The sequence below is a fragment of the Magnolia sinica genome, chromosome 7 (genome assembly GCF_029962835.1).
Source record: "Magnolia sinica isolate HGM2019 chromosome 7, MsV1, whole genome shotgun sequence".
Lineage (NCBI taxonomy): Eukaryota > Viridiplantae > Streptophyta > Magnoliopsida > Magnoliales > Magnoliaceae > Magnolia > Magnolia sinica.
In genome coordinates, this window is record NC_080579.1 from 12815526 (window position 1) to 12827443 (window position 11918).

The following is an 11918-nucleotide window of genomic DNA, read 5'->3' on the forward strand; positions in this document are numbered from 1 at the left end:
TTAAGTAAAACGTTCATCATTCGCTCTTTGTCAAAGTTGTGAATTTCATACTATTAGATGGTGATCAAATTTAGGACACTAATCTAGATTATTACCCTACACACACGTTCATATAGTTGTAACCTCGTTCTTCGCTCGGTGACTGTCAAACTAAATTAGAACAATCCCCAGATTAGTACATTCGATCATCGGATGGTTGTATCCAATCATAGACTTTCTAGTGAGACACATATCCTATAGATTAGATCAGCCTATACACTTCTTTGTAGGTCCCAGTTGTTGGAAATGACCTCCCATAGGGTTATCATACTGACCATATGGCCTTTGGGGCCATTTGTAACACATCTAGCGCTATAAAAAGGCCCAAAATGGGTAGCCCTCTTTCCCATACGAAATTATGCCCTAAATTGTTATGAGAGAGAGAGAGAGAGAGAGAGAGAGAGAGGATGGAGAGAATGTGGATTAATACTAGAGGGTTGGTATTCCTCTAGCCCTCACTCCCTTTCAATAGAAGCCCTAGTTGCACCCGGATCCTTCATCGGATCTTTTCCATTGGCAATTGGAGGTGAGGATTGAAGCACACTTCCTAATCTAGATAATTTAGGTTGGATTTTCCTAAATCTTACAAAATTTTGCATGATTGCTTAAGTTTCGGCGATCTTTCCCCAAAACATTAACCCTGGAAGTGCTTTAAGTCGGACGAACCATCACAAGGTGCGGACCATTACTCATAGATTTCTTTTTATTAATCATTAATGACCCAGTTAATGAATTATTGGTGTGAATAGGTTTTCATAGGGTACAATTGCTAGATTTCTTTTAGCATTGCCAATGTTGTCATTATTTGCTTCTCTCCGTTAAATGTTTGATGGAATGCCTTAATGAATGAAATTTCTGACGTAAGGGTTCTGCGTAACTTCAACAAGATTGTTTAGTGATTATGTAACGCCCTAAAATTCGGCACCCGAGTACAGAGACGTCGATCCCGAGTTCCTGAGTGTTAACCCAATGAGAATGCACACGTGACCTTATTTAGATTCACATTCATTCCGCACACGGATAATTAGAGTAACACAATTCACTTAGCGGATCCAAAGTGTGGTAGAAATAACAAAAGATTTAGAACAATATGGTTAACAGTCAAAAATACAATTTCTATGGTGGTGATCGCCCAAAATGAGGATTATACAAGCCACAATATACATACCCAAGACGGTTAAAGTATAAAGATTTCAGTTTACGCTAAATTCTTCAAAACATAATGGCGTTGACACAACCCGATATAAGCCTACCTGTCTGAGGTCTTACTAGTACCTGCATTAATGATATGCCCGGTTAGTGTTTTAAAGTACCGTCTCAGGTGGGAGTGTGTAGCTAACTCAATGGTTCCATTAGCTCTAAGTTACACATGTTATCAACCTAATCAGCGCAATTAATGACAAATGACCAAACAAGCATTTTATAAATACTCTTGCTAAATGCGCATATGAAGATATGACATGATGCATGCTCTTTCCAAAAACACTCCCTCAAGCGACTTATTTATATGTTCGCATATGACCAACACTCCCTCAATGCGACCTCGACTGCTGAATCGCCAACCTAAACTAATGCGATAAATGTTCATGTTAGCCAAGTAATTATTAAGTTACATTCATCCAACATATTGGGGAAGCTAGGGTACCCTCATTTTATCGTGGTCTCGACTGAATCACTAGGTTTAGGGCGGTCGAAGCGGCTCCTCACCTGTATCCCTTAATCCATATTCGGGTTTACCACCCAGACGACAACTCTCCAATCAATGTGAGGCTAACACTAGCCCAACCAACTGGCCCGATCGATCCCACATCGAGGACTCGGATGACACAGTCTGGATGCACATGGTTAGGCGGCCCATCAACGGGTGGGTTTACTACCCAGACGACAACTCCCCAATCAATGTGAGGCTAACACCGCCCCGACCAATTCCACATCAAGGACCCAAATGACATAGTCCCGACGCATAGGGTTAGGCGGCCCATCGACAGGTGGAGGTCGCCCACAAATGATATAAGAGTCGTTACCCAAATACAAATGTGGAGCGGTCGTGACATCATTACAGTTTGATGTATTAGGCTCATTGCCTTCTTGGTTGCTCATTGGTCACTACAGGGAGACTTATTACCCCAGCGTAGGCCGACAGCTCAGACACGGTGTCCCATATTACCATGCTCGGCCCATGAGTCTTGTGGATCGTACCACTAATGGTTATAAGGAGACTCATTTAATGAGAATGTGGGTATCAGAGATTCTATTTGTCGTTGTCATACTATAACACTCGGCCCAACCAGAATAGTGTCGCAGGACTGCTCGATTAAACCGCTCGTATGAGGGGCACCGCCAACAAATTAACATAGGTTATCCCATTAAGGCGGACAAGTCTGGTTATGTTCGGACCAAGTGCGGGCCGTTAAATTAAATAGTCTGTTTATACTTGACAATAGCCTATGCGGGTCGTGCAACGACCAAGAAGGGTCAAAAAAATCTAAAAATTGGAGAAACCGTAGATCTCACTGAGCTTGTGGTCTGCCACGGACCACGGACTCAATAGATGCCTAAAAATTAATTATCTGCACCGTCCTGACAGCACTTGCCAAGCGCAACTCACTCCAGCCTTGGCTCAAAGGCTAGAATTTAAATCACTGGCCCTTTTAAATGAAACTGAGATATTAGGCATTTTAGCCGTCGGATCTCTTCTAAATTTATGGTAAAGGCCGAAAATATTTTTCTACGCCCATCCACAAAGTCTGAACCCCGATCGTGGAACAGTGACCGTTGATCGCAAATCGAACTCGTACGATAAAACCTACGTCTGTTTGCCCTCAAATTTTGTATGACCCTTTATCAGGCTATGGAGCACCTATCTGATAAATTTCATGGCTAGGGGGCTATCAAAGCCGCCCCAACAGCTAGAATGGACCCCACATGGCCATTTAAAGGTCGGAACCGTATGATAAAATTCCTCATCCGTTTGCCTTCAAATTTTGCACAACCCCTCATCGCGCCATGGGACACCTACATTCCAAATTTGGTGGCTAGGGGGTGACAGGGTAGCCCCAATAGCCAAAAAGGGGTCCCACAGGGCCATTTGAGGGGAAATAATATAACTCAAGGCCATTTGGCCCAAATTCAGGAAATAAAACCCTTTTGACTCTCTCTCTCACTCACTCCCACAAAAATTTTAACAACAAGAAGAGAGGAGAGAGTGAAGAGATGTTCACTCCCCAAGTATAGGGTTGTGATGTAGTAATAAACTCGGTAAGACCGAGGTCGAATCCACAGGGACTGATACCTGTACGTTATCTGAAACCAAGTAGAACTTAGAACTAGACTAAGATGCGATCTAAATCAAATAGAATTTAGGGAATAATTTGTGAAATAATTATCTAAAACTTAAGTAATTCAGAGGAAGGAAAACTAGGGATTCAGAGGATCCACTTGTAGAGATCAGGGAGAAATTATGCCTGCATCAAGGATTATGGAATTCAAACTGAACTTACTTGATCTGGTTTTCAAGAGATGAGAGGTATATGAATTAGAATGGATTCCGTCATCTAACCATGCCCAGGAGACAAAGCAAACAACAGGATTAAACTAATTACCAACCAATCAACAATGTATGAGGATCAGGAAGGGTACTGTCATCCTACCATGCCCATGGAGCAATGATGAACAACAGGGCTTCCTGACTTCATAAACATAAAAAAAAAGGAAAAGAATACTCAAAGCCATTGCAAACCCATCGTAATTTCAGTCACAACAGACCATTAAAGACTAATAAAAATATTCCTTATAATAATCATCAAAGAACAAATTCAGTTCATGCATCCATATTTAAAGTATAAAGTAGTCTCCCATCTCGCTACAGGCTTCACCTCTTAGCCCTAGCTAAGAGGTTTAGCCAACCATGATTAGAAAAAAAATTTCAATTAAAAGAAAGAAGAAGAAGAAGAGGAACCAAGACCCCACCTTTGCTTCGTTCACTCTACACGTGCAGCGACCCAGCCACCAGCAGCGTCTCTCCTCTGTACTCTCTCAATCTCCTGGCCGAGCTCACCTGACATGCAGCAGCCCGAAACCGCCAGCCTTTTCCTCCCCACGCTTCAGCTGCTCCTTCTTTCCTTCCTCGTTTTCCTCCTCCTTTGAATGCTGCCTCCGTGTATGTCTCTCTCAATCCTTTCTCTTCTGCTTATATGGTGATCTCCACCTTCCTCCGCTGGGAGTGCGTAAGACAATGCGGAATGCTTTCCGCAAAAATTGTTTCGCAACCAGTTTGCAGCTTTCGGGACTCCTTACGCAACATACCAAGCTGCGACTGAGCTGTTTTTTTGGTTTGCTGATTTCTTCAGTCGACATTCCGGCGACATAGCTAGGATCATGGCTGACCTGCGCTCCTACTAGACGGATCAGATCATCCATCTGATCAGCATGGGTGGACCACATCGTCCCAGATTTTCTGGATCGCGTGAACAGAGGCGCGCACGTCCGAGCGCTGTACTGCTGGTGGGGCCCACTTCACTGCTGGTTCGAGGGATCCATGACGTCCATTGAGCTTGCAATCAAATTTCGGTGCAGAGGGAGATGATTTTTTCTTCTGATACTGCGGCCCATTGACGCTGTTCTTCAGCCGTCCGACCGGCGTTTGGACTCCCTGCATATGCATTAATTTCGTGAAAATTGGACCGTAGATCAGTGTGCGGTCGGTTTGACCCCCTGATCACATTGAACGGTGCGGATCATGAAAATGCACGTTGATATTGGTCCACCTGCTTCCGCAATCCAACCGTCTGCGTAACAGAGGGACGGCTTGCGAAGGAATTCGAGTCCAGGACGGTTTGACCGTCCTGGAGTTGCCGTGCACGGCTGGTGCACCCACGCTGTACATGTGCGATGCACATGTGGGTCCCATGCTGATGTATATGAGAGATCAGCTCCGTCCAACCTGGTTGCCATATGATTTAAACCGTGGGGACCAAATTTGAAGCGTATCCTGATAGCAAGCGGGCCCCATATCACTGTTTTGGTGGCTGATCTGTTGGTTGAGCCACTTTCACAGAGATCCAGGAGCTGCAATTTGACATGTACGGTTTATTTATGGTCTTCAGGCCACATATAGAGTTTTGAACTGATCAGATGGTGGGAACCCTATGATCTTGTATTCTGGACACTTTTTAGGCCACTTGAGCTTCAATTTCTCGATTTTCTTGGATCCTTAGTGTGCAAATCTGTCGATCTTGGTCTCCTAGGGTCTGTCGCTTGCCTTGGTGCCTTCAGACCGTTAAATCCATGCTTTTAGTACCCTTTCCCAGTCTAGGCTCGTGAATATGCCCTACATCACAAACATGATTAAATTAGGCCGTTAAACAGTACTATGTTTGTAAATCCTGGCAATAACTGGGGTCTGATATGCAATATTTGACCCTCAACACAACCCCCAACCAGCATCTTGCTAGTCCCGAGCAAGGTATGCGAAAAATAAATTGAGAATTACAGGATAATTTATAAACTCGAGTGATTTTTGCAGAGTAATCCAGATACGAGAACTTTTAGATTCATGACTGTTGGATATTACTTTCTCCTAGACTCCAGTACATGGTAAACTTCATAATCAAGTTCAAAGTATTATTCCATTAATTAGAAAAATTCTAACCATTGAGATCCATGAATGTATAATCTAATCTCGACTTGTCAACATTAAGATTCACCTTGATATTTAAGGATATCATTGGTAACAACTGAGAGAATTCACGATAACTCTTCTTGGCTCACACATTATCTTTTTATTCTTTTAAATTATTTTTTTTTATTGAAAGTAATGTCAAGAAGGGGAATCAAATCCTTACCTATAGGGAGCAAACCTAAGGTAAAGACTGTACACCCAACTTTTTCACATATCATTCATGGGGAATTAAATCTACACCTATAGGGAGCAAACCTATGGTGTAGACCATTCGCCCAATCCTTTCAATTTTCCAAGTTGGTTCCTTTCATGTTTAGTGATTACTAAGTTAATCCTTTAATATCGAACTGAAACCTTAATATGCAAGCGAGATGTGTCGTGCGAATTTATGACTCAATCAATGTTTACAAATAATGGATTAACAATTCAAACTTAGCTCTGAAATTTGATAGATGACTGAATCCAAGAGTCATAAAGTACCAACATCACGCATCTTGAAATTCTAAGTGCCCTAGATGGCCATCAAAATCACTTTAACTTCATCAGAAGTCCTAGAAAATTAAAAATTTTCACAACTTTTGCTCAAGACCAAGAAAACACTGATTAGGAAACCTAATCTCCAAACAACCCCCAACCAGAAATCTACATTGTCCTCAATGTAAAAGAAATAGGCATGCAATGCACATGGGACAAAATGAGTAAATGAGAAGTAATGGGAAGATAGTACCTGGAGGATGCATAGAGAGACACTTTCCGAGAGATCACAGCATGGGCGTCGGTCAGCATGAGAGAAAGGGCAACAAAAATAACACAAAACAAAATCCTACCTATACCACTTTCGTAGGTGCTCTCGATTGCATTTAGCGTATGCAACAAGCCTTTAAACCCCTAAGTTACGCCTAGTGGACGAGTTGTAGTCTCGTGAGGGTTTGCAGTAATGTTACCCACAAACATTGAACTAATTATCGAAATTAAATAAAGAGTTGGGTTGCCTCCCAGGAGCGCTAAGTTTACTGTCTTCAGCCAGACAAATAAGGCAACTACTCTAGTCCTAAGAAAACAGGAAACCTACCTATACCTCCATCAGACTAGGAGATCAATCCTGGTAAACAGGATCAGTCAGAGGCATGGACATGTCCTCTGAATCAAATTTCTCGACAAATGGTTTCAATCGATGGCCATTGACTTTAAACTCCTTGCCATTGTCGGGATCTCTTATCTCAACGGCCCCATGAGGAAAAACAGTGACAACAATGTAAGGGCCGGTCCAACGAGATCGAAGCTTACCCGGAAAGAGATGTAATCGAGAATTGTACAAAAGGACCTTCTGACCAGGCGTGAATGATTTTCGCAAAATGTGTTGGTCATGAAATGCTTTCATCTTGTCCTTGTAAATTCTCGAATTATCGTACGCATCATTCCGGATTTCTTCAAGTTCATTAAATTGAAGTTTGCGTAGCGAGCCAGCGTTGTCCAGATTGAAATTAAGATTTTTGATCGCCCAGTACGCTTTATGTTCCAGCTCCACAGGCAAGTGACAAGCCTTCCCATAGACAAGTCTAAAGGGAGACATTCCAATAGGAGTTTTAAATGCAGTACGGTATGCCCATAAGGCATCGGTCAATCGGATTGACCAATCCTTACGATCTGGGTTGACCGTTTTCTCCAAAATGTGTTTGATCTCCCTATTGAAAATCTCAGCTTGTCCACTTGTCTAAGGATGGTATGGGGTGCTCACCTTATGAGAGATACCGTATTTCTTCATTAAGCTCTCGAATGGTCTATTACAAAAGTGTGAGCCCCCATCACTAATGATGGCTCGAGGCGTTCCGAATCGAGAAAGAATGTTTTCTTTTAGGAATTTAATGACCGTGCGATGGTCATTCTTTCGACACGGAATCGCTTCGACCCATTTAGTGACATAATCCACGGCGAGCAAAATATACAGATTTCCAAACGATTGGGGGAATGGTCCCATGAAATCGATGCCCCAGCAATCAAATGCTTCAATGATAAGAATGGGATTCAAAGGCATCATATTTCGACGGGACAATGCTCCCAATTTTTGACAACGTTCACAAGCTTTGCAAAACTCATGAGTATCCCTAAACATAGTGGGCCAGTAAAAGCCACACTGCAGAATCTTGGCCGTGGTCTTTTTAGCAGAAAAGTGACCACCACAGGCCTCTGAGTGACAGAAGGAGATGACGCTCTGATGCTCATTGTCTGGTACACATCTTCTTAGAATTTGGTCTGGGCAATATTTAAATAAGTAAGGATCATCCCAGAAAAAGTTGCGCACCTCGGTGAAGAATTTCTTCTTATCTTGCGCAGTCCACTGTGTCGGTATGGCACCTGTAGCATGATAGTTAGCAATATCAGCGAACCAAGGTGAATGGGAGACTCTGAACAGCTGTTCATCAGGGAACATGTCATTGATATGGGTCGCCTTAAGGGAATTAGAGGTATTAAGGCGAGAAAGGTGATCGGCTACTACGTTCTCTACTCCCTTTTTATCTTTAATTTCCAAATCAAATTCTTGGAGTAGAAGGATCCATCGTATCAAGCGGGGCTTAGAATCATTCTTAGAAAGAAGATACTTCAGTGCCGCATGGTCTGTATAGATAATGATCTTGGATCCGATTAGGTAGGACCTAAATTTGTCCAAGGCGAACACTACGGCTAAGAGTTCCTTTTCCGTAGTCGAGTAGTTCACTTGGGCAGGATTTAGAGTCCTACTTGCGTAATGAATGACGTATGGCTTCTTGTCTTTTCTCTGGCCTAGGACCGCCCCAAGAGCATAATCAGAAGCGTCGCACATAAGCTCAAAAGGAAGGTTCCAGTCGGGTGGCTGCATGATAGGTGCAGTGGTTAATGTGCCTTTAAGCTTGGTGAAAGCTTCCTGGCATTGCTCAGTCCACTCGTACGGAACATCCTTTTGAAGAAGATTACACAATGGACGAGAGAGGAGACTAAAGTCCTTTATGAATCGCCTGTAAAATCCTGCGTGTCCTAAGAAGGATCGCACGTCTCTGATGTTCTTGGGTGGAGGTAGGTTAGAGATAAGATCGATTTTTGCCTTATCTACCTCGATTCCTTTGGACGAGATGATATGCCCAAGGACAATTTCCTTCTGAACCATAAAATGGCACTTCTCCCAATTAAGTACCAATTTCTTTTCTTCACATCTTTTCAGCACACATTTAAGACTTTCCAAGCACTTGCTGAAAGATGGACCGTATACAGAGAAATCATCCATGAAGACCTCTAGATATTACCCTACCATATCAGAAAAGATACTAAGCATACATCGCTGAAAGGTGGCAGGGGCATTACATAGTCCGAATGGCATCCTTCGGTAAGCAAAGGTGCCGTAGGGACATGTAAATGTGGTCTTTTCCTGGTCTTCAGGGGCTATCTCTATCTGGTTGTAGCCCGAATACCCGTCAAGGAAACTGTAATAGGAATGACCAGCTAACCTTTCAAGGATCTGATCAATGAATGGTAAAGGAAAGTGGTCTTCCTCGTGACGGTATTCAACTTCATGTAGTCAATGCACATTCTCCAACCAATAGTGACTCTAGTTGGCACGAGTTCATTATTAGCATTGGCTACGATAGTGATTCCGGACTTCTTAGGGACCACCTGAGTTGGACTCACCCATTGACTATCAGATATAGGGTATATAATACCCACGTCCAGTAGTTTAAGAACCTCGGCTTTAACCACTTCCTTCATGTTTGGATTTAGTCTACGTTGTGGTTGCCGAGCGGTTTTTGCATTATCCTCAAGATATATGTGGTGAGTACAAATCGAGGGATCGATTCCTTTGAGGTCCGCTATCGTCCATCCCAGGGCTCCTTTATGCTCAATGAGAGTAGATATAAGCATACTCTCCTGTTCTTTCTCCAGGTGGGCAGAGATCACCACCGGGTATGTCTCATCTTGACCCAAATATGCATATTTCAAATCAGAGGGCAAAGGTTTTAGGTCAAGCTTCGGCGGCTTGAGGTTAGACGGTAGAGGCACTACATCAGTTTGTGGTAATTCTTCAAATTGTGGCCTCCATCGGTTAATTTCAAGTACCGGTGCAGTATCAAGCAAGGCGCACGTCTCCCTAATCATGTCATCATCAAAATCATGGGAGTGGGCCAGGCACGTCTCTAGATGGTCGGAGGATAAGGTCAGAGGTGTCGTATCTTCCACGAAAGAGTCAATCATGTTAACGTCGTGGAAATCGTCATCATCCTCTGAGTTGCTGCCGTTATTGAAAAAAATGTTTGACTCCAATGTCAAATTTCCAAAAGACATAGTCATGATACCATTCCTGCAATTGATAATTGCATTTGACGTGGCAAGGAATGGGCGACCAAGAATGACGGGAATCTGAGTGCTCATGTTATTGATGGGTTCGGTGTCCAGGATGATAAAGTCTACAGGGTAGTAAAATCTATCAACTTGGACCAACACATCCTCAATTATCCCTCTTGGTACACGAACAGAGCGATCGGAAGTTGTAGTGTAGTTTGGGGGGGTTTTAATTCACCCAAACCTAACTGTTTGTATACCGAGTAGGGAATCAAATTGACGCTCGCTCCTAAGTCAAGAAGTGCATGATCAATTCGATGGTTCCCGATTACACATGATATGGTTGGGCTACCGGGATCCTTGAATTTCTGCGGCACGTCTTGCTTCAGGATGGCACTCACTTTCTCAGTCAAGAAGATTTTCTTTTGAATAATTTTCCGTCTTTTGGTCGTGCATAAGTCTTTCAGGAATTTGGCATATGAAGGTATCTGTTTAACGACATCAAGTAGAGGAATGTTGACTTTCACCTGTTTCAACACCTCTAGGATATCCTGAGAGTTAGAGAGAGGTTTTGGTGAAACCAACCTTTGGGGGAATGGAGCAACTGGCTTCTCTAGAAGTTTCGGTTCTACTTTTTGTGGGGCATCACTGGATCCATCATTGTTGTCCTCTTCTGGTTCTTGAGGCTTTTCGGGCCTAACCGGAAAAGTTTTATCAATGATCTTCCCACTCCTAAGAGTGGTGATGGATTTAGCATGCCCCATCTGATTTGAAGAGCTGGGATCATTATTCTCGTACTGCGGTTTAGGATTGGGGAGAGGTTGTGCAGGAAGCATCCCCTTTTCTATAACCGTCATACGAGAATCTATCTTTTGCATAAAATCTGTAATTCCCCGCATTGCCTGAGCCAGCTCTTGTATGGGATTTTGAACCAGTTCCTCTTGAGGTTTCACTTGATTTGGATTTTGATTGAAGAAACCTGGAGGAGTCGCCATTTGTCCATTCCTCCAACTAAAATTTGGATGATTTTTCCAGCCAGGATTGTATGTGTTGGAGTTGGGTCCAGTAAAAGGTCTTTGATAATTATTTACAGCATTGGCTTGTTCATTCAACACTCCTCGAAAGGCAGGTATTGTAGGATAGTTTTCAGTTGTGTGAATGTTGCAATCACAGATGCCGCAAACAACTTCATTGACCTTATCCTTCTTTCCTTCCATGGCCTCAACTTTCCTTATGAGCGTAGTCACTTTACACTTGAGATCATCCTCTTCTTTCAAGAGATATAATCCCCCTTTCTCCTTTAATTGAGTCGGCCTAGACGTGGTGCTCGCCATTGGGTAATAGTCCCATGATTGTGTTTTTTCAGCGAGACTATCGAGGTAATCCCATACCTCGTCAACATCTTTGTTGATGAACTCTCCATTACACATTGTCTCGACCATTTGGCGCATGGAAGATGTCAGTCCATCGTAGAAAAAATTTGTAATGCGCCACGTTTCAAATCCGTGTTGTGGGCATGAACTGACCAAATCTTTGAACCTTTCCCAACATTGGAAGAATGTTTCATCTTCCTTTTGGGCAAAGTTCATGATCGCTTTTCTGAGGGTAATCGTTTTATGATGTGGGAAGAATTTTTTTATGAATTCCCTATGCATATCGTTCCATGTGCCAATGGATCTGGGACGCAGTGAATGTAACCACGTCTTAGCTTTCTCTTTTAAGAAAAAAGGAAAGAGTTTCAGCCTAATTGTATCCTCAGATACATTAGGAAAACATAATGTAGCTATAATCTCATCGAACTCTTTCAAATGTAAATATGGACTTTCTGATTCAAGTCCATGAAATTTGGGAAGGAGTTGGATAACTCCTGGCTTGATGTCCATTTGTCCTG

At 42.8% G+C, this 11918-nt stretch overlaps 1 non-coding gene across 1 annotated transcript; it reads left to right on the forward strand.

The window, feature by feature from the left end:
* The first annotated feature begins 11527 nt into the window (after positions 1-11527).
* On the forward strand, positions 11528-11634 carry LOC131252487 (small nucleolar RNA R71). The gene has a single exon (XR_009174506.1). It is a non-coding gene; the product is annotated as a small nucleolar RNA R71 (small nucleolar RNA).
* The last annotated feature ends 284 nt before the right edge of the window (positions 11635-11918 follow it).